General features: G+C 41.7%; 1 protein-coding gene across 2 annotated transcripts in view; it reads right to left on the bottom strand.

The window, feature by feature from the left end:
• The window catches only part of fignl2 (fidgetin like 2), a 45,711-nt gene extending 18,512 nt beyond the window's left edge, over positions 1-27,199 (bottom strand). For both annotated transcript variants that reach the window (XM_054609668.1, XM_054609667.1), the window contains exons 1-3: positions 27,136-27,199; positions 26,995-27,013; positions 26,287-26,420 (exon numbers count right to left, since the gene is read on the bottom strand). The gene's annotated coding sequence lies outside the window, so the exon portion shown is untranslated. The remainder of the gene's footprint in view (positions 1-26,286; positions 26,421-26,994; positions 27,014-27,135) is intronic.
• Positions 27,200-27,671: the final 472 nt, after the last annotated feature.

The following is a 27,671-nucleotide window of genomic DNA, read 5'->3' as shown; positions in this document are numbered from 1 at the left end:
TATATCAATGTGTTCCTAGGTACTTTAGTGAGTACAGTGTTATAACTGAAAGTATTGATTGCCTAAACTACGCAAAATAATATGAACTTGTAATAAACCATAATTATCTCTTTAAATGCATGGCCTCTGAAAATGCTAAGACATGTGGGTTGAGCTATTTTAGTAGATGCCCCAGTGATCAGTGACATGGCTTAAACTGGAATGTAGGTCAATAAACCCATTGGAGGAAACACTGCAACTCATTAGAGTGGTTACAAAACTTAACACACCCAGTAAGTCACAGTTCAGAACCACAATTAGACTCCTTAATGTTTTCCCTAATATGGGATCCTCAATAGATTTGCTAATGGTGTCTCTGTGGGGGGTTAGCTGAGGGTACGGTTGAGTCGGGATGTTGAAAGCAGACAACTCTGGCGCGCTCTCTATCATTCTATTGCCTTATTAGTGCTGAGGCAGCAGTGTGTGGACACAGGCAGCCTGCTGAGCCTAGCACTACTGAAGCACAAAGACTTCAGGGCCCCAGGACACGAGACGAGCCAAAAACTGAGAAAAAAATAAGACTGAAAAATACTTTCGAATGAGACAGAGCCAGAGCAGGTACACCTGCACAGACTAGTTCCTGGGCCAAGATTGATTTTGACAAACAGTGTCCAAAATTAACTTTCTGACTCACAGGCCCCAGGGTGCTGGTAGATAAAAACATTTACCAAGTACGTTTTTAACGCCCACAGTAATAAATTGCTATTTGGTGTCAGATATACATTCATTTCACATTTCATTAAAATAATAATGTATTATGTTGTATACTGGCGACACACAAAATAATTCATCACCACAGCTTCAGCATCATACTTTGTTTTTGTATGTGCTTCGTCCTCATTTTGGTCAATGGAATTCATTTTAAAGGTTGGCTTACTCCTTGAAAATATCACCACATGATAGTTTAATAGCCTAACGGCAGCTAGCAGTAGACTGTCGGCAAGTGATAGTTTAGTGGAGTAGCCGTACGGTTAACAGCTCAGTTAAACTAGGAGCGCTTAAGACGGTCAGTTTTGCGCCACTTTTTATCGTGTAAAACACATCTGGCAGCGTCCAACACAGACAGCAGTGGACAGAAGCAGCATGCTTAATGACACCACAAGCGGTAGAGACTTTCAAAATAGTTTTTATTACTTGCTATTTCGGTACAAACATTTACCAGCCAGTGTCGTGGATAGCCCACTGAGATTTACTCCCCAAACGGAAATTTACCCGCATTTGGCGCTTGGCAGGTGTTCATTTCGGACTCTGTTGACAGGTGTCAGTCTCGAAGATCCCGCCCCCTCCCCTGACATGCATTTAGATTAATTCTGCACACTTGTCACAGCTCGGGCTTCCCAAACATTCATAGGACAATCAGTCCAGTGGACAATGTGGACATGGGTTAATGTCAGGGATTGGAGGTTGCATAGGTGCCTGGTGGTTGGAGGTTAATGGAGAGATATGAGAGGCAGACAAAAGAGCCATGGCAAGCTGAAAACGACTCCTGAATCAACAGAGGGTACAGGTCAACACGCTAGTGTTTGACCTCATACTCCGGGGCATGTCAACTCAACACCTCCATTCAGCAGGTTGTTCGCCCGACGATGAACTATGTTAGCAGGTCAGCTGGTTTCATCAAGGCAAAATGATGAATCAGGCTTATACTTAATTAGGTTAAATGAAAATCTGTATGCAGCACAGTCCACTGGGTGATTAGCTAAGCAAAATATCATGCTTAATGGCTGTATAGAAATAGTACTTCATCTGAGAGGGAGGGAGTTGTAGTTCCTTATACAAATATAGTAGAATGGACCTCCTGCACACGTTCATACCTAACAACAGAAAACTGGCAAAGTTACTGCAAAACTGCAATGGCCAGTGGAAAGTGTAGGGCCATGTATGTAAGGACAGTGATGATGTACTCTAACTGTTGTATGCCCCCAGTGTGGTCGGGTAAGTGGAATATAAATATAAATAGGAGGGGTGTAGAGATTCATATATTTTCAGCCAGTCACACCACATGTCCCATAACACTCAAAAAGCTGTAACTAAAGAATGTACGTAAATTATGTAAACAGTGGCACTGTTTGCGTTTGTAGCATCTTACATAACCAACTGGTCCTTCTTTTTGAAAAATGAAGTAGCTTAACTTATATCATATAAAGCTTTTAATAAACATGTTATTTCTTGTCAAAATATAAAAAGACATTTGCCAATCAGCTGTTTTTCAAGCTAGCCTTATTTCAAAAACAGAAGCTGAAGCTAAGTGTCTGCTCAGTATGATCCACAATGTTGTTCCAACATGTTCAATTGCTGCCTACTCTTACCAGAAAAAGGGTCTTTTAATTGAAATTATCACCCAGAGAATGTTTTCAGTGTGACTGACCCTTTCTTCCACCAAAGTCAGCATGTGCATTCAGGTTTTTAAACACAGTAAAACTCACTAGACCAGCAGTAGGTGGGTAGCTTTTCTCTTTTTCTTTTGGTGTGTAACATTCAACATCATGAACAAGCCAGCCAGCTTCGAAAGCAGGGTTAGTAAATATTGCAGATGTTACGCTGGTTACTTTTTTTTTTTATCTGTAATTTATTTAGCCTCTTTTTTTTGATGAGTTTTATTTTGTGTCTGTTGAGTTTGAAGTAAGTGTGCTTTATGACAATCAGCGATGTTAAATTACTTGTCTCCTTGTGTGGCTTCGAGTAGAGAATATTAATTGTATGTTTTGTACATTACCAAATTATAATCATTGTCCAAATCCTTTCTTTTTTTATTTATTATATACCCATAATACAATAAACAATAAACATTGCCATTGAGGTTGGAGACTTGGGGATCTGCAGGCTGTAAACAGCTATATGAACTGAGCGGACCAGGTCTCAGGTATGAGGCTTAAGGTCTGACCTCTGGAGATAATTGTTCCCAGGACTGTTTGGTCTGGCCGGTCCAAAGCACTGCTTTAGGGAAATTAATCATCCAAATACAAACACGTCGGCCTGTGAGCAAAAAAAGATGTCAACAGATTTTGTAATATTTGTTTTTGAAAACAAACATTACATGTCATTTCTGGCATTCCCCCTCCTGTGACAGAATCTAAAAGCTCAATGAAGCATGAGAAACCATGAAAGGTTGAAAAAGCAATGAACAGATACAAAGTTGAAAGTGCACACTGCCTAAGCTGAGGAGTGTGTGTAAGGCTAGTTCATGCTTTTAAGTATCCACAAACAAACCGCGTGTGTGTGTGTGTGTGTGTGTGTGTGTGTGTGTGTGTGTGTGTGTGTGTGTGTGTGTGTGTGTGTGTGTGTGTGTGTGTGTGTGTGTGTGTGTGTGTGTGTGTTGTGTGATAATCAGTTCCAGGCTCCCAAGGTTGGCTGATATCATTTCATTAGAGCAGAGGAGTGAGAGCCGGGACTTTGGCCGAGATTAGGGCAAAGAGTGAGAAACTCTACTCCAGCCCCAGTTGCCCTGAAGAGGGCTGGCCGAGCAGTGGAGGAAGGGAAAAAGTGTGTGTGTGTGTGTGTGTGTGTGTGTGTGTGTGTGTGTGTGTGAAAGAGATGGACGGGGGGGTCAGCAGGATTATTAGTGGGAGGTTCAGCTGTTTATTATTCCAATTCTATCTCTAACAGCTGAAAATTGGGGAATTAGGCGGCGGCCCTGAGCAACCTGGGGATCAATGCAGAGGGGTTAAACCCTGTGGCATGGCTCCACACACTGACAGCGCTCACAGATACTGACGCAGCACATACACACACCACAGAGGTCATTCACAAAACTTAACAGACACATCAGATTTACCGCTCTGAAGTGATAAGACACTCACAGACTTCACAGGTCGATGGATAGCTTCACACTTCAGACGTGGGCAGTGTTTGAAATACGGCTGTGTTAGTTGGCGGCTAAGAGCTTGAGGTTTTTGTTGAAATGCTATTGAAGCATTTGCAAAAACTCTTTTCACTTTGCCTTTTATGTTGCCGATCATGACCTTTGACCACAGAGCGGAAAACCAGCCAAAGATAGACTCTTTAAAAGACGCTGGAAAACATCAATCCAACTCTCACTACATCTCAACACACATGGACTCTCTCTGTTACATACCCTGTTGGCATGAGCCTGTTGTGTCAGAGGGACTCTGGTCACGTCCATGCATGTTCCTAATCTGGAGAGGGACATGTGACACTGGGAACTGTGAAACCTGAACTTTCCACGCCATGTAGGCATGCAGTGTAAGGGGATGGAAACAGGTCTTTGGACATTTGGAGGACTGGGAGTTGAATTTAGATTTTAAATGGGCTTCTAGTGGTTTCAAATTACAATCTTTGTAGGTGTTTTGTGTTTTTACAGTGTTAAAAGGTTTGTTTTCTGTGCTGAGGAAGTAGGTAGGCTAATAGGCGGACAAACTAGGGAGATAAAGGAGAGAAGGTGCTGACAAGACTCAATCCTTATGCAGTCAAACATTAACTCCAGATGTGGAGATCTTCACATCAGCTCTGTGGATCAGTCCAAGTGGGTGCTGGCATTTGGACTATAGCTCTTAATGCCTCTCGTGTTGAATTACAATGAAAACAGCTAAAATGAACGGCAAAGAAAAGCAATTAGATGTGAGTGCTGCTCATGGGATTATTCCTCAATGTTAACAGTAGATTCAAAACCTATTAAACTGTGTGTATTGCAGAGTGTGCCTCATTTCAGCCTGCCAACTTTGAACTGTAATTAAAGACTGTCAGCTAATCCACTAGTTGCAGGACCTTACACTAGTTACTATCAATAAGACACTAAACAGGGTTTAATCTCAGTGTTCCCTCTATCCAGCTCTGGCTACTGAACATTGTGCGCGCACATACGGTTGTAATGCATAACTGCCATTTTCCTCTTGAATCTACAGAGGTGTGCTTTTAATCAAATAAAAAAACAAACACTGATACATCTAATGAGATATACTCGAGGCACTATCCACTTCATGTCTTACAAATGAGGGCAGGTTGATCAAAAATGATAACTGATGCAAAACAGAACCTTGCTTACTGAGGCATGCTGTAACTTGATGCTACAAGTCACTGACATTAATTTGCAAAAATGCTTACTTAATGAAGCTGATTTACTTAAATAATAGCATGCATTTATTCACTGTGAATAGGTCAGCTGCAAGAATGTATTAATTATTTCAAATATCTTCCAACAGATTTCCTCTTTTGGCACGAGACTGTGCAATGACTCTGACGTTCTACACTTTCAGCCTACTCAGCTGGTTGAAAGAAACTTTATCCTTGGAGTTTATTCACAGTAAGAGGAAAAAGGCCAGCTGGTGGTGACAACTGACAATCCAAACTGATAAAACTGACACATAAAAAGCACCTAGTTGCAAAATTTGATTTCTTAAAATGTTACCAGAGTTATACATCAATTTTCACAAGTAAGAAGAGCTTGCAGTTAACTGTGATAAACCTCTGGCTTGTTTTCTATAAAACCATTTATAGGATATTGATCAAATTACCTCTATCTGGCCACCAGAGTGCTACAGGTATGTGTGAATAAAACCTCACTTAACTATGGCTTAATCTCCTCTCAAACCAGCAGCTATTGATAGATGTGTTTTTGTCAGAAAAGACTTCCAGAAAATTGATTGAAAATTGATTTGATTTTGAAAAGACAATTCATATATGCAGGCCAGGCATGAGGGAAATCAATGTTTGCCATCTGAATGCATAATAGAAGAGTGTGAGCGAGTTCATACATTAATACTATGACTTCACTGGGAGGAAATACAGAAATATTTAAATTAAAAAAATACTGGTCATTTGTGCGCGTACATCCTAGTGTGTGGGCATGAACATACTGCATATGTTTGAGTGTAATAAAGAGAGGGACGGGGCTTAACCCAGACCACAGAGAGCCTGGCAGAGACATGAACAAATGCACAATATGGAGAAGCTCACACGCACATACACAGAGCTCTAGATAAGTGAGGAACTGTCTGCTGAATCAGATGGGATAAATCAGCTAACGTGTAACCACTCCAATCTTCTTTAAACTCTGGCTTCTTACATTTTGTAATGACTGATGGCCAGGTGGTGTATGTAGTATATTTTCAGCCCAGAATTGGTGGACCCGTCAGGCTGAACCTCAGGAAAAGGAATTAACGTCCCCTGACGAGAATGTCACAGATTCCAATAGTTTCCCGTTGGTCTATTGGTCCCTCTATTTTCTCCACCATCAACAGAGGTTGGTAGGGAGCTAATGGCTATTCTCCACTCCGTACTAAACCTTTTCTCCAGGGTCTAACTCGTGCCCAGTGTTCAGGGAAAAGGGGGCAACAGAGCGGGGCAAGGCACACCGGGGTGTCTTTTCTAAAAGCGCCCAGTCTGTTGGAGAAGACCTGGACAAAGCAGGAGCCTGCTGAAAGCTGCCTGTTGTCCACCTAATCCTAGCTATGGCCTCGTCTCCATTGACAACGCGAACCAGAACAATGGTCTCTTTCAAGAGTCGTTCTCTTCACTGACACACTGACATAGCAACAACACAAAAAGACACTTACGGAATGGAAAACCTTGTCCATGATCATACATGTGCTTTCATCACAAATGATACAGGAAGAAAAGTGCATCTGTAAATGTCTAAAATAAACTCCATTCATTTTAGACAGTCATCTGTGAGGCTGAAATGTGAAGCCACAGGCACAGATGGTCCTCCATGTCTTCACTGATGAATGCAATAAACAGGAGCCTATGATAGCCAATTGTACCAGACCAAAGGGTGAAAGAGGCTTCGCTGTGTGGTCTGGTATGAAATTGTTTCTCTTCTTTGAGATCAGCCTTTTTTGCCTTGCTTTTTCCTTTCAGCACATTTGCTGACCAACAGAAAAAGAAGATGAATGCTTCCATTTCAGATGCCGAGGCCCCCTTCTCTCATCTTCTTCGATCCAGATTTCACATTAAACTTGTAATAGCATACGACCCTGCAAGGCACGATTCTCATTCAGCTGGGCCATGTTATATGAATGAGATTTGGTGAAATGCCAATATTTATGCACATACATTCGCATCGCCGGCCTTTCTCATCATTGCATCTTCTTCAGTATTAAAAGGAAGAGCAGCTGTCATTTCATGCATCAAATTACACTGAGGAATACACAAACACGTGCACGAACATGCACGATTGCTAAATCCAACCCAAACCACAGCCGCGAAATGTACAACCACTGTCCAGTAACTGGTTAGCCTGTAATAAGCTTCTCCCCACTGCTCTGTGCAGCTCTATCCAGCCAGCTGGCCGCCAAGCTACACCTACAGTTGTTGGGAAGGTCATCTGTCACAGAGTGAACTAGGCTGTGGCCGTTTGGCATCCCCAGGAGGTCAGCAGAGAGGAGGGACGTCTCTGAAGGACACTTTCCCTCCTCTACTGTGCTCTAATTCAATCGTTCTGACAGGGTAGCGGTGTCCCAGTGTCTGCCAGACCAGTAATCTCTGTGTAATTGAGTTCCCAATCAGCCATCCATCAATAATGCATCTGGTTCCGTGAGGGAAGAGACGACCACATTACTCCAGCCCCTCCGCATAGGAGGAAGGAGACAGAATTCTGCTCCGACTGGCCGGAGAGATCTATTACTTCCTGGAGATCACTCACTTGACTCGCAGGCTTGTATCAGTCGATAACACAAGCTTCTTCAGAAATGGGATTATTATGAAGTTTAGCATAAGATCAGTAAGGAAGACCATGTTTATGCTCAATCTATTATTTATTTAGTTTGTTCCTGCTCCTAGCTCCAATCAGCTGACAAAGGGCGTCACTCTTTCAGTAACACCAATCCAATTCTGCCACAACCTCTGTGAGTCAATTATCTCATCGCTGCCAAAGTTTGAAACTGTTCCTTTTTTCCCATGATGTAAACCATTATTTCAGTGTCAGATCTATACAACCATTCTCCACTCAATTCACCTACGATCTTCAACACAACTAGTCTTCCAGTTGGCCTTCCAGTGAGCTCAACAGAAGTCCTGCTCCACATCACATGAATCCAAATATTCAGCCATTGCTTTTTACCCCTTCATCACCACCAGTGTCTAACGTCCATTAGGGAGATATTCCTGCTCAGCTCATGACATCACTTCCCCCTTAAAATATACTGTCATAATGGGATCTCATTTTCAAAGACTCCACATTTTTCTTCTTTCCTATTGTGCATGTACATAAATTAATTGTATTACTCTTTAATCATCTCTTTCAAATAAGTGTCTGATTTAAATGTTTTATCATACAATATTGTGTTGGTGGGTGGTTTGCAGAGCTGAAAAGATTGTTGTTCAAGAAAAACATAGATGCTCATAAATCAGCCCATGCATCGATTTGTTGTGTTGTTGGATGATAGAAAAGATTAAAGTAAAAGATGTCATGAGACCTCAGAGGGATATTGAAGCACTTTTATGAAGCGCCTCTTTTGGTGTCTTGCAAAGCTTTCTTGAAATACAGCATAATACTTCCTACTTCTTCGTTTCACACCAATCCATCAATTAGTGACTAAGACCATGGTCCGCCAAGGTTAAACTGTACAGCTGTCTCAATGATTTTCAATTACACAGCCAGGAAGCTCCCGACACATTGCTGGCTCCCACCTCCTCTTTGGTCTCACAGGGTCATTTATAATACCTAACACCTACAATAGATAATTGTGTATCACCACCTCCACAGTGTTATCTCCATTTTCAATTTCCGATCTTGGAGCACCTGGTATCTCCTTTTAAAGCCCTCAGTTTGCCCCTGCCCTTGCATTACGAACAAACTGCTTTTGATGGAACATTTTGAGAAATAAATCTCTGTCTAGTAGTGATGCATAGGTTGCTATTAGATTTTTGATAGATGTAATTGAGGGGATATTTAGTTTCATGAAAGATCTTTCAATTCCAGTTATTATTTTTAAAGTATGAAATCATAAATCATTTGTGATCATCTGCATTCCCCACAACTTGGTTACATCATGCTCACAATCCCTGTTTTGCTGTCCCTTTTTACCCTTGGGTCTGCCAGATTAATGGCTCATTTAAGACCCCATTACATTACATTAGCCCTTGCAGCCAGCGCACACTGTACACTTCCCAGCAAATAAATCACATCATGAAAATATTAATCAATCTCAATAAGTGACTGCACATAATCTGTTGGATGTTAAAGACTATGACAAAGGTTTATACTCTGAGCAGCAAATTACTGCCACTCAAGGGGATAGACTGACTCTAATAGCTCTGGAGTTATTGAAGCTATTGGCTTATCATAGCAATGAGGCTATGAAGCTCCGGGAGGGAGAATGTTCTAGCGTCACTGCTACCAGATTGCACAAACATAAAGCCCAGTATGTCAGTGTGAGAGTGTATTACACAGTGGTCTGAGCCGATTCCTTTGGTTGGCTGGTTGGGCCAAAAGTCACAAAATGCCACAAAACAACGCTGCTTGCCCAAGCAATTTCAGAAACCGATTGTGTTCTGCATAACAATGTGACAGTGTTGGTTTCAAGAAAATTCTGTGAAATGCAGTCATGGAAAAGGCGCGTGTGGGCGTTCACACCACACACCAACACACACAACAACACCGTTCCTAGCTGGAGGTTAATTCAATCCCAGCACGTTCCAGTTTGAGGCTGCTGTCAGGCTCAGGTCTGCAGTGTGACATTGTGAGGGAGAGGTAATTACATTTTGGTCCAGTCCGGCGACTCAGCGTCTATTCAGAAGGTGCTGTCAGTGCCCTCCTCTTATAGACCGCAGCCACCAGAGGAATGTCCAGCTCTGGACACACTGCTGTGGACAAACAGCTACACTGACTTCAACACTACACTGCACAGGCTACAGAAGAAGGACTTTCACGTTTTAAATAAAAACATTTATCAGCAAACTTCTTCTCCTTTAGCCAAATCAACATGCTGTTATGTTTAAAAATAATAAGCTCCAAGATTAATCTGTCAACACATAATTTAGCAACTACATTACAATCATCCAGACTTAAATTCAACATTACTCTGTTATGTAATAAAACAACCTTGAATGAATGCAGACATATGAGCCTTAAAGGCAGCTCCTCTGCAATCAACAGTCACACGTTGTGCAACAGATTAGCGTTGTGACGGAGGGTGGTGTCATGGTGAGAAAGCTGACTGTAATTCAAGAGCGTTTACTTTCAATTTTACAGTGCTTTTTTTAGAGGAGCTCCAGCACTGAAAGAGTATCCAGAGATGATGTAAAACATGTCAAAACCAATGAGGAAACACACACAAATTGTAAACGGTCCTCGTGGCATACTGTGCATAGATATTTCATGATGAAATTAAACTGTGCTATGAGCCAAGGGCTGGGGACTTTGTAGTAGAAATGAAACACACCCAGCAGCGTTTTATAGTTCCTCTGCAGTGAGTATGAACACCTGACCACAAAACTTTGTGATAGATTTACAGCTTTGCTGATGCACTCAGTTCATATGTTGTCATGTTGTACTTGTCCATTGTGTACTATTGATCAGGCCCTGGTGAAACTTGTGACTAAAGCTTAGTCCTATCCCAGCAGAATAAATCGCAGTATTGACCCTGTGGTTATCAATAAAGGTAATGACAAACATCTGGCCCCACCTTTAATGGAATCGACAGAGTCTTCCTGGCAGCAGCCCAGCATTGGCCACACATAGATTGCCTTGATCTTTCCAGTGGGAACCCACTCTTGGTATGCAAATCAGAGGGGAGAAATGCAATTGCCTTCTAAAGCTTAGTAGTGATGCTATTGAATTAGGAGCTGAAAATCTCCATAAACACCAAAAGGAAAAACCTTAGAATGTCTGCTGACAATAAGCCTGTTTAGACTGACTAAGATTTATTCTGTCAAGGAGCTCTGACACAGTGTATCTATGTCAATGGAGGAATAAGTGAGGAGATCAAATCAATGGTCGCTCCACTGAGGTCCAAAGGTGCTGAGCTGGACTTATGGAGCTGCCTGCAGAGGCAGCACTCTGTCCTCGGTGTGTCTTGAGTGTGCCAGGTCTAGATCCACGCTAGATATCTTATTATTAAGGCCAAGGACAGTACAGTCTATGACAATATGCTCCCATGTATGAAAACACCCAACCCTAATTACGTCCATGGGCTCACATAGGAGTGTGGCTATAGCATTATTTGTGCAAAAAAGCCACATTGTCCCTCTAACCTTGGGATCGATGAGTGGCTGTAGTTAATGTCTCTGTTTTTCTTGTTTTTGCACACAAAGATGGGGCAACACAGAAATTCATTATATCGAGGGGACAGCAGCATAACTGAAAACACAAAGCAGACGGATACCCTGCAGCCCAGTTAGTGTTTCACTGTGGATGACAATCAAAAGGAACATGCTCAGTGGACCAACAGTAAATGACACAGAACTGCACTCTATTGACAGTATTGAATTCCGACTAAGGTATTACAACAGCAGGCAATTACGGCTTTTATCACATACAATTTAAAATAACATCATTTTGCTCAAATGGAAATGTTACAACTGACATTTTCCTTCACAGATAAAATGACAACACAACAGTCTGAGGTGCCACACAAAGATAAAAGTACTGTCCTCGGAGTAACGTTGAATTTATGCAAAGCTGAAATACGCAATAAATGCACAGCTGAAATACTCAACTTATTGATGTAGGATTGATTTAACAACAACTAAAAACGGGATGGATGTCTCAAATTGAAATGAAAGAGAAAAAAAAGCAATAACATGCTTCAATTGTATCTTTCCTGAACTCATCCAATGAGACAACAGCTAGTGAAATTTTATCAGCACGTCATAAAATTCAGTCATGTGTCTCCAGGTTTCCATCATCATTTCTTTTGGGTTTCCACTTCATTTAGTGGATGGGCTGGAGCCCAATGAGCGAGTGACTCATAAAGTAGGGATGTACACACACACCATGCAGGGGGGGAAAAACGTAAAGGTTTACTAGAACAATTTCATTACGAGAGGCTTTGGGGCCTGCTATGTCTGGCATCACCTCATCTAAAGCTGGAGACAAGCTGCACATGAGACATACATAAAAAATGTATGCGTAACAGAACACCTGCAGATAAATACACAGCAGGAATCTTCCAAAATGCAGTTAATCATCTTATTACTAGTATTTTACATTTGCCTCTGGAACACTGGATAATCTATCACATTAAATAAAAATGTTAACTGAGGTTATTCAAGATATGTTGTTGACTTCTTGCCCCCCAAAATTATGTATTTATCAAAACAGAATCACTTGAAGAGAATTACTAATGCACTGTTTGTTTTACCAGTAAAACCAAATTATTTAGCACAGTAGACAAACAGTTCCATCTCAGGCTGAATATTTGTCATCATTTTGTGTGATTTCTTTCATTTACGGTAAGGTGAGGCAGCCCTGAACCATCCATTTCCCCACCAATCCTGTTACTGACGGGATTTGTTCCGCTGGCCCTATAAAAGATTAGTCCACGAGGAGAAAGAATGGACTTGATTAGCTAGACAGCAATTTAATGGGATTGTCAGAGGGCCTACAATAAATCAGCTTTTGTGATTAAATGGGATCTCCAGTAAAAGTTGCATGTCTCAGAATCAATAACTATTGAATGTTTCTCCTTTGTTCCAGGCGAAGGTAAAAAAAGGGAGGAGAAAAAAACACAAGAGAAACAAAGCCAAAATTTCCGGTGGCTAATGACCCTGCAGCCAGTGGTGAGAGGCAGCTTACGTGTTCAGTGGGGAGGTGGAGACAGAGGGGTAAGGAGCCACTCAGCCTGGAGACGAAAGGATAGAAAGATTTGTATTTAGAGTAAAGAACAAAGCATCAGGGAATAGTTGGGGCATTAAGTAAAAGCAAATGGACTTAAGCAGTTGCGGATGTAGAGTCATAATTGGACAGATACTGTAAAAGCTCTAGGCATCTCTGTAATGGCTGACCACAGACAGCACTGTCCTCCCTCTCATCGTCTGTCTCTGTCCAGAGAGGGATATGAGTCAGGTCAAAGAGATACACTCCATGTGTATCTCTCTCATAGTGATTGAACACTTGGAGCAGGAGTTGGGCTTTGTCTATTAGAGGGAAATAAAATGGTTTGGAAGCACCGAGTCTCCAGCCGGCCCGTGACCCCGTGCACCAATGGAGAGCTGCCCTGGTCAATTAAGCAGCAGAGCTCTGATTCCTCCATACAAAAACCAAACACCAGTGAGACACAGAAGGTAGGTCCTATAGATCATCACTTCGGGTTAAATAGAAAATATCTTTGACCAATGGCTGTTTTTTTCTGGCTAAATAGATAGGGGATTTGGATTTTGCAAGAGGTATCACAAGGTCAAATTATTTATTGACATTCTAAATGGTATTTTGCTTTTTTTTGCAAAACTTAAAAAAAGAGGGCATCCATCAAAGCATACCAAATGCTCATATAACACAACACATCCCATAGCAAAACAAATTATGATTGCTCTCCATCAAAGTGTTTTTTTCTGCACTTATTCTTCTTCTTACGTGATGCTGGTTCAAGCCTGGTAACCAGCTGTACGTCGGTGTCCTGGTCTGTATCTCGGGTGCTGTGTGCAGTGCTAAGCTCTGACTCACCCCTCCACTTCACACATCACATCAGATCAGAGGGTTAGAAGAGCGTTCCAGGTCCTACCAGCCCTCCGCACATTCCTGCTGCTTTGATACTGGGGGGGCTCCCCCGTGTCTGTCCATCATCATCCTCTCCCCTCTCCTTCACCTACAAACCTTCTATAATCCCCCCCATACACACACACCATCACCACCACCACTCTCTCTCCCTATCCTCCCCCAGCTCAGAGGAATTCTCCAGCTCTGGACAATGTTTCATTTCTTCACAGGCCACATCTTTGATAGCTTAATGGCCCCTGCAAAGAGGAGAACATGCACTGAAAGACAAAGAGCTTTAAAGTCATTCAAGTCAAAGCTTTAATACTGCTGTGTGGGCCTGCTGATCACGTTAAACAATGTGCAATAGCACTTTCTGTTAGTGGAAGGAGCGTATTGACTCCATCCAGGTCCATATTATTCAGCAGGCTCGGCTGGATGCACCTCTCACAGGCTGCAGCTAGGAACACAAGGACAGCGCACAAAGAGAGAGCAGCCCTGAGCATTGTCCAGCAGCGGGCGAACAACATTTCACACAATCAAGCCATGTTGCATGAGCCTGAATTCCAATTCAATTCCATCTCCCGATTCACCCACAATTTTCATTGAGCCATGGCAGCTCTGCTCTTTGTCAGGGCCATTTCACTACCTTTCCCATTGACATCATCACAAGACATCATGCACGCCGTCTATTTGGCCTTCTGAACTTTGAAGCTCTGTTCATTTTCTTGGCTTTAAAAAGGCACAGCACACAGAGAGCAGCCATGCACACACTGATCTTTCCATCTGACAGTAAGTATTTTGCTTTGCTTGAATAGAAAATGACAATCACTGGAATCATTTGCAGTGTGCTGAAAGATGTGTAAACATGCATTTGAAAAGATTCAAAGTTATAATATATTGATGTATATCTACAGCTACTTTGTGGTACAACTCTCATAAATCAAAACATCTGACATGTATTGCTCTTTATCTTTGCCCAACCCTCAACTATTATCTAGACTGTTGGCACTTAATTCTTACAGAAGACTAGGGTTAACGTGCTATGCGGCTTATGTCGCCTACCTCTGTTTCTTGTTTGTCTTGTTTGCAGTTTTACTGTACAACTGTACACAATAAAAGGAAAATTAAATTCCAACCGCTAAAAAAATAGGTTTAAATTGTTACGAAAACTCCCTAGAGTAGATGTAGATGGAGAGCATTAGAGAATTAGGTTTGGGCTTCATACGATTGTTTGACATTCCATAAACAAGGGATTAATACAAAATAGAGGGGAAAGCAAAGCAAAGACGGTGTTTCTGCGAGAGGTTTAGAGCACAGCTGGATCAAAGCGGCTGGCCACTGACCTTCAGGTGTCATTTCAGGGACAAGTCCATGATGCTACTTTTACAGCCGACCCCCCCCCCCCCTCTCTGCCTCTGCCTGTAATAGCATGGCTTATTGTCATTTTCAGGCATAGGACATTTTATGGCAGCCATAGCTATGATTGTAGAGCGGGTCAGTGGCAGCAGCAGAATGGCTGAATACGTAGAACAAGGTGCAGGCTGACCCTGAACCAGCCCCCATACTATTGGCTCAGCCATGTAAGAGAAGAACGAAGGCTGGCGGACAGGCAAGATTATGGCAGGAGAGGTGCAAGTGTTGGGTAATCTCAGGTGTTGTGAGCATGTTTTAATATAGATGGTCAGCAAGGATGTGATAGGGGATAATTGCTTCTGGGGATGTCACAGATGGTGCTGGTTGATCTGTTAACTATGGCCTAGCCAGAGCTCTGTCAAGGACATTTTTACTGCTCTGATCTCCTTATCTCCACCTCACAATGTCAATCAGAACTAGTCCTGGAGAGGTATGACTTATGTCCATTTTCTGCAGTATTTTCTTCGCTGGGCAAAGACACAATATAAATATATATTATGAAATGGCTGATAATCAAATATAATAGAGAACAACATGTTGTTCAACAACAAGTCTCATAAAACAGCCACAATCTTGTACAAAATGACCACGATAATCAGATTGTGACTAGTGTATGGACTAAATTGAGCGCATCTGTCAGATATTACACTAAAATATTTACTCCAATATCAGGCTTCTGTTGAGTTACTGTAGACAGCGAGGATTCTTCACTGATACCCGAGAGAGAGAGAGAGAGAGAGAGAGAGAGAGAGAGAGAGAACAACTAACGTATTCAGACACTTATATATATATTGTATTTAATTCACATGCATGCCGCTCAGAGTATTTGCAGGTAAATTATACTCTATCATGATGTGTTCAAATATAATCTTGTAAAGTACTTAGAAAGAAAATTGCCGACAGCAAACATCATAATCGGCAGGTCAGACTTTTAATAACTCTGAAATCAGGATCGGCTGAGAAAATTGCAATCTGTGCATCTCTATATATAAAATTTGATTTGTATAGTTTATTTTTAAATAAAGTTTTCATATTTGGGATTTTACTGGTCGAATTTTCAGTATCATTTTTCAACATAAATGAATGATTATACCATATAACATCAAACACTAAGACACTACAGTTTGTCAAAAAACACATACTGTATTGGGGACCCACTCAAATGATCACCAGTCACTAGAACTTGCTTCATTGAAAACCTCAGATCTGATCTGTTTACTTTTGGAAAATCAATCCAGTATCAATACTGCTTTCCAGGGAGTCCTTGGTACATATATAAAAAACATAAGCCAGCCCTTTGCATTCCACTACTTTGGCATTGCAGTATTGCTATAAAGGTTAGACCTAATCTGACATGTTATGATGTATTTTTTAATTTTCTTTTGAGAATGATCGTCATCCTATAATCCAGTACGCTGTTCAAATTTTCTACATCACGCGACTAAAATGTAGTTCATCTACCATGATTTATCTAATTTGTTGATGATTTATATTTTAATTATGGCATTGAATAAGTGCAGTGAAATCTTAATCTATCTCTATATTTGTGTGAATGTAAACCTTGTTACTGTTTAAAAGTTTTTATTGTTATAGCTTTAAGACAGCAATTTTTCGAGATGCTATCACACTTGCACAAAGAAAAACCAACAGCAGATAAGCATGCACACACAGAAACAGAGAGCGAAAGCAAGAGTGACAGGGAGCAGCAGCAGAATGATAAAGGTCTGTGCTTGCCTCTCATCAGAGCTATTCCAAGCAGCCGCCTTGTCAGAACTCGCCACAGATGAGGTCTCTCAAGGCGGAGAGAGAGCTGTCATAACAGGACGCCTGGAGGGCCGTTCGATCAGACAGACAGCTCGGAGAGGTGTTAGACGCACACACAGGACCTGTCTGCATGTGATAGGTCCTGGTTATAGCCAGAGTACAGCTCTGTTGACGGACAGCCATCAGTCAGAGGTCTCTCTCTCTCTCTCTCTCTCTCTCTCTCTCTCTGCCTCCCCCCTTCTCTCTTGTTCTCTCCTTCCTCAGAGGGAGCACCACGGACAGGTTTACTTAAATATTTATGCTGACAGGGAAAAGACTAAATGTTATCGCCAACAAGACGTGCTTCCATATCAACACATGCTCTGACTCAGCTACTCACGTGAAACATTTGCTTCCTACCAGTTTAAAAGGTATGTGCACCAGTGAAAAGATTGAGGACCCAGATAAGATGACCCCGAATGTATGTGGCTGCTTCGGCTGCTGTGAATATTCACATACCTATGTGATAACATGACTGCAAAAATGTAAAGGCAGGAATCATGACTCATACAATTTTAGAACCCACCTCCCAACTCCTCTCTCCAACCCTGTGAAATGACCTGCACCACCTTCACCTTACTCAGGCACACTCTGTCCGGTTGTTCCCGCTTTGAGTTCATTCGGCTCTCTACTTACACAACACAGATGGGCTGCTGTTACAGTGCGCTGGGCCCAGGGGACATGTGTGCGAGAATGAGACAGCACTATACACAGATGTCACATCTCATGTGATGCACATCCCATTAAAGAGGAGGCTGGACAGCTTCTCCAATCAACAGATCACCTTTTCAAACAGCCCTTTGTTCTCGACCCCCGGCAGCTGGCAGCAATTAGCTGCCAGGACAGGACCCAGCAGTCCAGCTTGCCAGTCAGTCCATTATGGTGCACGGTGGAGCATGGGAGTGGAATCACAGGCACCACAAGCTGTAAATTAAATCTGTGATAGATGCTGTGGAATCTCTACTCCCTAATCATACACACCTGACTTTGAAACTTTTCAATGCGTGTCATTCCCAAAGCAGGGCAACGCACATGTTCAGTCAACCCAAATTATGCTCCACAGGGTTTTTCTGTATACATAGTTGAGATTTTGGTTTTCATACACAGCTGGTTCCTGCTTTGTCAAGTTGGTACAGGAAAGGTGAGTTCAGTTTGCCCAGTGGACTGCAAAGTCTCCCCTTGAAAAGTCTTGTTGCTGACAGCAATAATAAATTGCAATCTGACCAATCAATTTTAGACCAGCTTGAACCCCTTAAGTCCTTAAGAATGAGAGGCTGGGGAAAAATCAATTTGCAATTTACATCAGGCTGATGAGTGTTGAAAACACTGAGAAAGAGACAGCTCCGAGGATCCAAGTATAATTACATCCTAGCCGCTGCAGCGCTGTGGTCCTAACATCGTCACGGATTTGATAAGCAATGGTACTGATTAGAAACTCACAGTACACAAGCTCCTGTCATTCACGTGTCACAGCTCACCACACTGCCAGGTGTCACAGAGGGGAAATGATTTGTGTCGCATCAACGGGCAGCAAATGTGTGATGACAACCTCTTAGTGGCCTGGCACCCTAGAAACGCGGCTACCTGGCTGAAACAAATGGTGCTACTGGGAAGAGGACACCAATGAGGTTAGGGAGCATATTGAGCCGGGACGGTGTCTCAAGTGCCAGAGGCTACTGCCATATTGTGCTAAAGCCAATGGACCCACATGTGGCGAAATCAGATCTGTTAAAGAGTCAAAGGAGCACCGGACTGTGAGGCTTATATTTTATTCCCATGTGCAGAACAGGATGAGAAGTGCAGGAATTATTTCCATCCTCTGTCACTCACTTCTCTCAAAAACACACACCCAACACATAAAGAGGGTCTCGACACATTCATGCAAAGGGCCCAGCGCACAGCTAGAGGCAGAGCCAAAAGTCATAATGAAAAACAGAAGCAGAGGGAGGTGAATGAATAGTCGCGGTTTCAACCATGTTTTGTTTTCCAGTGGAGACAGAAAGAAGAGGCAAAAAAAGGAGCAGACTCGAAGGGTTAAACGTTGGCAAAAAGCGGGGAGGGGACAAAAGGCCTATTGTAAGGGCCAGAAGTGTCCCCGGAAAGGAGGGGAGCGAAAAGAAAAGCCACCACTGGCTGGTCCCCGGGACCCATTGTAAGTGAAGGGGAGTGCATCCACGCATGACAGATGTCCCTGGCCATTGTTTCCCCCTGCAGCCTCCTCTCTGCCTCCTGCTCCCGATCTGGAATTCCATGAGACGGCCTCAGCCTGTGAGAGTCGCTCAACGCGCCTCGTCTCCAGCTCCACGTTCCCCAACACCATCCTTGCTGCGTGGGTGCATCAAGGTGGGGATGGGGCTACGCTTCGCAGTAAGGAGCTCACAGGGTGGTGCCAGAAGTTATCGTTAGTAGACGCTGCTGTTCCCACCGGCCTGTCAGTAATGGTGATTCACTTACAAAGACGGGTGCGTTCACAAACATATAGCCTTCCCTGGATACAGAGCAGCTGTATGTACACACAGGAAAAAGGAAATCCAGTTGTATTACATAAGTCACTAAGACCAGAACATGAAACCTGACATTCACCAACTTGGAAATCAATAAAGATAAGATCAATTGAATTTGTCATCATCTGAATGGATTCAAAAAACAGCACTCACAATTTTACTTTGGCCTCAGGGCTGTGAAGCAAAAGCAATTACTAAAGTGTTAAGTGAAGCGCAGGTGAAAGCTTTTTGCAACATAAAGAGTTGAGGTAAGCTGTTTTTACAAAGCACTGACGTTTTGCATTCCCCATTCAGCGGCCCACCATGTGGCAGACCTACAGAGGCCGCTTGACGTGCTGTCAGTCACAGCAACAGTGTGCCAGTGGGAAGTGAGCGCAACAATGGCCGTGTCTGGTTAATGGGTGAGAGAAATAGCAGACAATCCTTCATTTCTATGCCTTACTACCTCACTGTCTGTTCTCTGTCCTATTCTTCTCTTAGTAGTAACCACATTCTACCAACGCTCGCTCACTCAGACTCCAATCAGTTACCCTGCCCCCACTCTCCGGTTAACATTCATTTCAAAAACACACACCACACACTCACATTCCAATGCTTAAGCATGAGAGTATCAGAGAGAGAGAGAGAGAGAGAGAGAGAGAGAGAGAGAGAGAGAGAGAGAGAGAGAGAGAGAGAGAGAGAGAGAGAGAGAGATCTCTAAACCGAGTGGAAAATCTGTTTGAAAGCAATGAATGTTTACCAGGTGGATCAATGGCTGGCTGTTAAATAATTTGTGAATGATAACAGTGCTGAAGAGAAGCTGCTGCTGCAACACTCAGTTACTGCTGTTGTCCGAAGCCTGGCTGCACTGAAGCCCAAACTAAACACTGCATCGGCACAAAACCACCAACTTTGCCACTAATAGGAGACACTTTCAGATCATTATGATCAATACACATGCAATTTAGGGCTGGGGGATATTCTAGGTAATATAGGTAATTTCATATTTAGATAACGATTAATATTACGATATAGATTTTTTTCTGATAATGCAATAAATAAATAGTCTTTATGAATTAACCACATGGTAAAGCCTATTTTGTATACTCCTGTGTAAATTAAATTCTCTGAATATTTTCTCATTTTATAAAGAGCTTAAGTATAAAATGATCAGCTATTCTGAGAGGTTTGAGTTAGTATGTGCCTTTTTATCAATTTAGATAAAATAATTGGGCATCACTATATCTCGATACATGATTTTATCACAATACCATTCCATTAAAAGACTATATATTATATTGAATTTTAGCAACTACACATATATGCAGAAAATACAACATTTCTGACACAGACACTTAAAGAGAAACTGCACCAATTTAACACATCAGAGTCCGTTTACAGATATTGGGGAATGCTTCTGAATATGTGGAAAAAAAAAAGTTGTATAGAGCGTTTTGTGGCTCCAGAGAGAGCTGCATGAAATCTGATAAATTACCTCAAGTGAAGTCTCAAACCCCAATGTTAGGATGGGTGGAGAATGATACATCTGGGGGGTGGAGTTAGAAACAAGTAAGGTCACTAGACCTCTGTAAACCTCACCTCTGCTTGAAGCTAGAGGCTACATTAGCCGTATTAGCATAACACACACAAATCTTCAAATTAACATTTGCCAGTCAAGTTGTATCATGGGTAATGTGGGCGCCAGGATTTGACAATGAAGAGGAATGTGTGGAATATAAAAGACAATATCTCTGGTCATGCTGCATTGTTTTTTATCACTTTTTTTAATAAATCTTAATTTTTGAGTATATAAAACCAATAATTTTACCAATGTGCTCAACTACTTATAAAAAAGCAAAAAATAACTACAGTTGTATTCACCATCAAGCAGGTATTGAAATACATTTTTCTTTTAATATGTTTTCATTCACCAGAAAATCTTCAATGAAAGTGTTTTTATAACGAAAAAAATAGTCACTTTTGCAGAAAATATCCATGCACTATAGAGGAATGGAGAGGAAACTCTTTCACTTTTCATGTAAACAACCGAGTGCAACACTATGAATGGCTTCCAGGAGAAACTGTGTTGAAAAGTGTCCCATTGTCCCCATATTTTAACAATATCACATATTTCCCCTCTCGCTATGATGGATTTCTTTCACTCAACCTTTGAATGTAGCCCAACAACTATATATACTTTAGACTTGGTCATAAAAACTAGTTCTGACCCTTAGTCAGAGGTGACTTCAAAAGAAAGACTATCTTCAAGTATTTTACTTTGACACATTAATCTATGTGTTTAATATTTTTGTATGTAAGTGACAGTGATGTCAGTAGCATTGTTTGACTTGTCACAGCTACCCTAACTGGGTAAAAAGGTGAAACATATCTGTTTGTGTCCGTCCTGTTGTTACAAAGACTAACTTTTTATCCCTGGGGCTCTTTTTCTTTTCTTTTTTAAAAGGCTCAACTATTTACCATTTGTTCATCACTCTTTTTCACTTTCACATTTGGCTCCACATAAGTGCATAACTGAAACACTGTGGATATCTGGACTATTTATCCGTCATGACTGTCATGTTAATGTCGACGGAGAAGTAACATTAGTGTCATACATGTTTCTCAACCCACTCATGTTAAGAGCCACGTCTGGTGTCACGGCCTGAAAGCTCAGAGTCAAAACACAAGGGAAGGACCTGCCCACAGAGAGTATTTATTCTTCCTAACTACCCTCCATAACCTGGTGGGTCTGACCTTCAAACCAGTGGTGAAAAAAAACATGACATATGGCCTGGCCTGCCCGTCCACAGGACGACCCTGGATTGGGCCAGCAGACCCCTGGGTAAAGTCAAATGAATGCATGTAAACATTTAGCCCCCTGCGCACTGTGCCGTGATCCCCTGCATGGGCTTAGGTGACCCCAGTCAACATCAATCAGACCCAACACAATGGGAAGAGGCACACGGGGCAAAAACCGGGGTCAACCGCACTTTTAATAAGCAGACATGTATGGCATTGGGGAAGCAGATCGGTCCTGTTCTCCCGATCGTGGGTAAGCTGGGCACTCCTGCCCCCTCAACCGCAAGCGGCAATTATGAGGAACCCTCGATGCATGAGCTTTAGAGATGAGTGGATAATCTACTTGGGCGGATTTAAGACTAATCTGCCATTTCTGTTGTCCAAATCAAATCACAATAGGATACATATAGGGCTTATGCACTGATATTATGATTTATGTATGGACAGAAGGAGGGCAACTCACAGAATGGCCAGGGGAGTTTTGCAAGGATTTGGCAGGAATATGACATAACAACAAGATGAAGAGCTTTTTTGGATTTAGTTTAGATGGCCCAAATGGTCACCGCTTCTACGAGAGCCCAGTACAAATTCCACTATGACAATCCATAACCCCTTTCTTACAGCTTAGCTAAACTATCTACCAGGAACATGCATCAAGTAAACAGACAGAGAATGACTGTTTTGACATCTGCAGGGACAGCATTACCCTATTTCTCTGCTTTCTGAGATAACAACTATCAGCAGAGTGGAAATGCTGGTCACGCCTTCACCGCTGTAATATGTGGCAGTTATGTTGTCATGCTGAGGTTTCAATCCACCACTGCGGCAGAGCAACATACCCACAGCGCTAATGACAGTTAGCAAACACTAACGCCTGTGATCCTGTCGGACTGTCAGCAGGAGCAGTGACTCTGTGAAAGCAAGCACTTTGTCTGCATGGGCATAAACACATCAAATCATATGCACACGTTCCCACATGTGTGAATAAAAAGAAATGCAGACAAACGGCACGCTAGATGGAGTGTGTCCTCTGATGTGGGCGGCTGTCAGTTAAAAAATGTCTCGCTCTGACAGCCCTGGCCCCTCATTTCATTACCACTCCTCCTCTCTGCCAGACACTTACAATCCCATTACCTTCTACAGCTCAGCTCAGGCCTGAGCCAGAGCCTCCCTACACAGACACAAACACATTGATCCAACATCTGAACCAGCAAACAGCAAGGGCAGACACAAGATATCCCAGATTCACAACCACACAATCAATAGGGAAGGAAGTGCAAACGTCTTCAAAGCTAATTCAATTGAGTTATATTACTCACATTTTCTGGAGTGCTGGGAATGAATGACAGATAATTAACTATTTCTTACTCTCTCCCCACTCCTGTCATGACAGACATGTCTTCAAATCTTTAAATCACAAAGACTGAAACTGTTCTTCCCCCCGACAACACAATCACTTGGTTTCTGAGGTCTGAGACCACAGTTGTCCACAAGCATGCTTCAAAACTGCTGTAAATAGACCTCCTCAGCTGCTCCACAACTATATCCACTAAAGCTGGCTGCTACACCACACCATGCACATCTTCCCCCTGCGGAGAAAAGGCCTGACTCCATGCTGCAGAGCATTTTTGAGTATTTAAGTTATAAGGAAGAAAGAAGTCAAACCCCTCCTGTTCTGGTTTTTCCAAGAGATGGAGTAAAGGAAAAGGGAAACGGGAGGCAACAACATTTTGTGGGGATGTTGTGCATGGAAGCAGATGATGCACTGAAAGAAAATTCACAACTAACGTAAACTGCTGTGTTCTTGCAGGCTTCCTTACATCTCTCCCTTGTCCCCACCCCCGCTATCGGCTCTGCTTTCGCCATCAATCGCGGCCGAGCGTCCATGCCCCGAGTGCGCTCGCTGGAGCACAAGGCCCTTCAAGAATGGAGTCTATTCAACAGCCTGCCTCCAGATGCCTGCCAAAACAGTCCTCCAGGCTAGAGCAGGGAGCAGAAGAGGGGAGAGAGCAGGAAAGGGAGATAGGAATCTGATAGCCTATCATTAACAGCCCAAATAAATGGAAGGAAAAGTATCAGGCTAAACCAAAGCCCTCGGTCGTGATGTTTATAGGTGATAGCCTTATTGTTTTGTCTCCTGTGGCGTTTCAAAGACCTGCTATGCCTCGCCAGAGATGGTGCTTATTGTTGCAGATAAATTGTCTAATGTGTAGCATCCACTGTGATTCACAGACCCTCAAACCCCAAGTGAGGCTTGAGCCATATAAGAGCACTGTGTGAGAGTTTCTATTCAATGTAAACTAATCTTTCATCTTATGTCACATCCACCCTGTTGATAGGTACATTTTTTGTCTTTTCATTCAGAATAATGAGAAAAGGCAGCTTTTAAAATGATTGACTCTCTTTTTGTGACTGTGTTTACCTTCTGAAACAGATTTTTTTTTTCAGGAAATTTAATTCAGGATCAAGCACAACATAACACTGAACTCACTTGGACTCTCTGATGCTGCACCAAAGATCTCCCCCTTACTTAGCTTTTACGTGATGCGAAGTAAAGGAGTGCCCCCCGTTGTAAAAGAAAAAGGCACGGATCAATGCAATATTAATGTATCAATCAGCACCAAGTTATCAAGCAGCAGCTGAGAGAACAGCAGTGCAGCTCCTGTAAGCATGACCCTCAGCTATATGATCCCAGCACTGAACTCCCCATCTTCTATTAGATATAAAATATATAATGAATATAGACTCAAACATTTATACTCCTTCTCCCCGAGGGTAACGCTGGAGGAGAATACTGTGTATGAGTTGAGAGGTCAGTGTGTGTATGAGTGTATACCTCAAGGATTCAGCACATTCCTTATTAATGCTACATGACTGCACCTTCCCAACATGCTACCAGCTTCTTTAACAGACCAAAATGACCAAATACTTGCCTCTTCCATCAGCCCCTTTATCTCATTATGTCAGGCATCCAAAAGTCTAAATTATATTCTTTGGACCTTTAAAGGCTGCAGATACAAGAGCAAAGTTTCTCATGCTTCAGGGCTTCAGGTTTGGCACCAAAATCTGATTTAGTGGACCAGATTGGTTAAAATTTCCTGAATGGATATTTGTTTGTTTTATTTTTTAAACAGCAAATTAAATGTTTTAACTGTATCAATATTTTAGTCAAATCCATCTGCAGCTACCTTCATAATCTGAAAATACAACTAACATTATTAAATAATAATTAAGATTTGACAGGTTGTTACAACTGTTGGGGTTATAAGAATCTGAAAACTATATATAGTTTAGAAAAGGGTTGAGCAACGCTACACTGGAGGTCACATTGAAAGGCTCCTCCACATGATAGCGTAGGAGACCTCGCTGCAGTGCTGCGGTAAAGTCTGACCCCTGGTGGCCAATGCCTAGAAGTGCGCCACATACAGACATGCAAAAAATGTAAAGCAAGACTTGAAGATATCCATGAGGTATTTCAATCAAAACAATAAGAAGTGACTATATTTTCCCAGAAAGTTATATAGGGCTTGCAGAGTATTTCTTCCATCTCCTGGTGTCGTTCATCAGACAGCAATGACTGAGTGCCAAGATTTGAACAACTGTTAACCATTAAGCGTTAAGAAGGCCAAGCTGATGGTTTAAGTTGTTGCGAATTCAATTTGAGATGGAAAAGTCAGTCTTAAGGTGAATACTCACAGGCTAACCTCGGTTTGTGCAATGTTCACAGATGTTAGAAGTTATAGCTAACCTCTGCTCAAGTTTTAGTGTGTTTTGAACAGAGAAGTCACACAAACCAGAGAGGTAATTTGCAATGATCAAAAATAGTACAAATTTAACGCTAAAAGATGTTAAAAAAAGAAACCCAGTCACCTACTCAAAAAAAACTTTCTCAAGCTTTTAAAAGGACTAATCAGTATCTTCATTTTTTACAATTCCAATCATTTAAGCAGTTAAACAAAACCATGATGTGATGATACAAGAATTAAAAGTCCAATTCAACATGACAAAGCCAGAGCTTGTTATTTATGCAGAGTGAGACTCTGAAATGTCATCCTGGATTTTGTGTTTTGATTTGAATGTAAACTTGCAAAGGGTGAGAAGTGAAGCATGGGAACACAAACAAATTGGGCTAGCCTGCTCACAGTGCCTACTTACATGGTTCAGCTGGGTTGAGTGAAGCTTTTGGTGGCTGGAGAGGGGATGTCATCTCAGTTCTGTACTCTTCTGAATAAAGTCCCGTCCTGAAGAAACGTTCATTGTAGTTCTCCACTGGGGCACAGGCTGCAGGTCTGAGAACGGGTCAAGTTCTTTGCATAAAACATTTTGTAACCATCAAAAAAAGTAAATAACACCACCCTAAACTTCCTTATAAGGTTTACAACTGCAAGAGGATAAATATTTTCTGGTGAACAGATGTGCAAAAACTGGCACTGCTCTTAATTTCAGTGTGTTTAAATTTGCTAACTTTGTCTCGAAACTCGTGAAAAGAAGACAAGATGGTTAATTTAACTAGTATTTTCTCAGGACAATAAAGTACATGTTTTGGATACATTTTTGAGTGAATTTGTTGATCATGAAAGATGCTGAAATTCTTTCTTTATTTGGGGGGATTCTCTATTGTTTGCAAATGTAGAGATAGCACTGGCTATCTAGCATAGGCTTGTATGTGTTTGTGTCTTGTAGGGCCATGTGGGCTTGTCATATTTATATTCTGTAAATCAACACAGAAAATGTTTTTGTTTCCTTTGGGTTTCAGTGTTAAGGGCAATATTACAATGCAAGCATTTTCAGCAGTCTAAATTGTTCATTTATATATTAGAGTATCTGTAACTTACTCAGTAAATATAAAATAAAACTGCATACCTATCAAGATCAGTTGAATCTATGTTGCCAGAAGTATTCAGATGTCCAAAACCATATTTAGTAAAAAAAAATAAAAAATGTTTAATCATTTTACAACAAAAAAACATTTTTAAATAAATAATTTATAGAATAATACATTACTCGACTAATCTTTACAGATGTAACGTTGAGTCTTTACTGCTCTGTCATTGTTTATACAAAGTTGTATCGACAACTAATGTTAGTGTCAGCTCATTGGCTACATGTGCAATCTAGTTACGAGTTCAAACGTGAACACGCAACACGTGATACGCTAGCGTTAGCTTAGCTAGCTAATACTAGCGCTAGCTAACGCTGCTAGCTATCTGTTAACGCTTACGTAAGCTAGCTAGCTATGATAAATTCAGCTTAGTTAATAGTAAGCTTTGCTTTTCATTTAGTCACGAACACTACACAGAACATACCTACGTGTTTGTATCCTCTCCTACAATCTAAACGTTAAAATGGAGTCATAAATAGCTTAATATAAGCGAAGGTAACGCTTCAAGATATAAGCTAGCTAATTAGCTAACGTCCCTGGTTCGTTTTGTACCAATTTATTCGTGTACAATAAAATATCTATGTGACAACTCATATATCAACAATATGCATTGGTGAATGTAAACATTTGCGATTTGTAACATATTTGAAATACTTAA

This window comes from Anoplopoma fimbria, chromosome 12 (genome assembly GCF_027596085.1).
Source record: "Anoplopoma fimbria isolate UVic2021 breed Golden Eagle Sablefish chromosome 12, Afim_UVic_2022, whole genome shotgun sequence".
NCBI lineage: Eukaryota > Metazoa > Chordata > Actinopteri > Perciformes > Anoplopomatidae > Anoplopoma > Anoplopoma fimbria.
The sequence above is the reverse complement of the archived record's forward strand: the minus strand, read 5'-3'. Positions and strand labels throughout refer to the sequence as shown.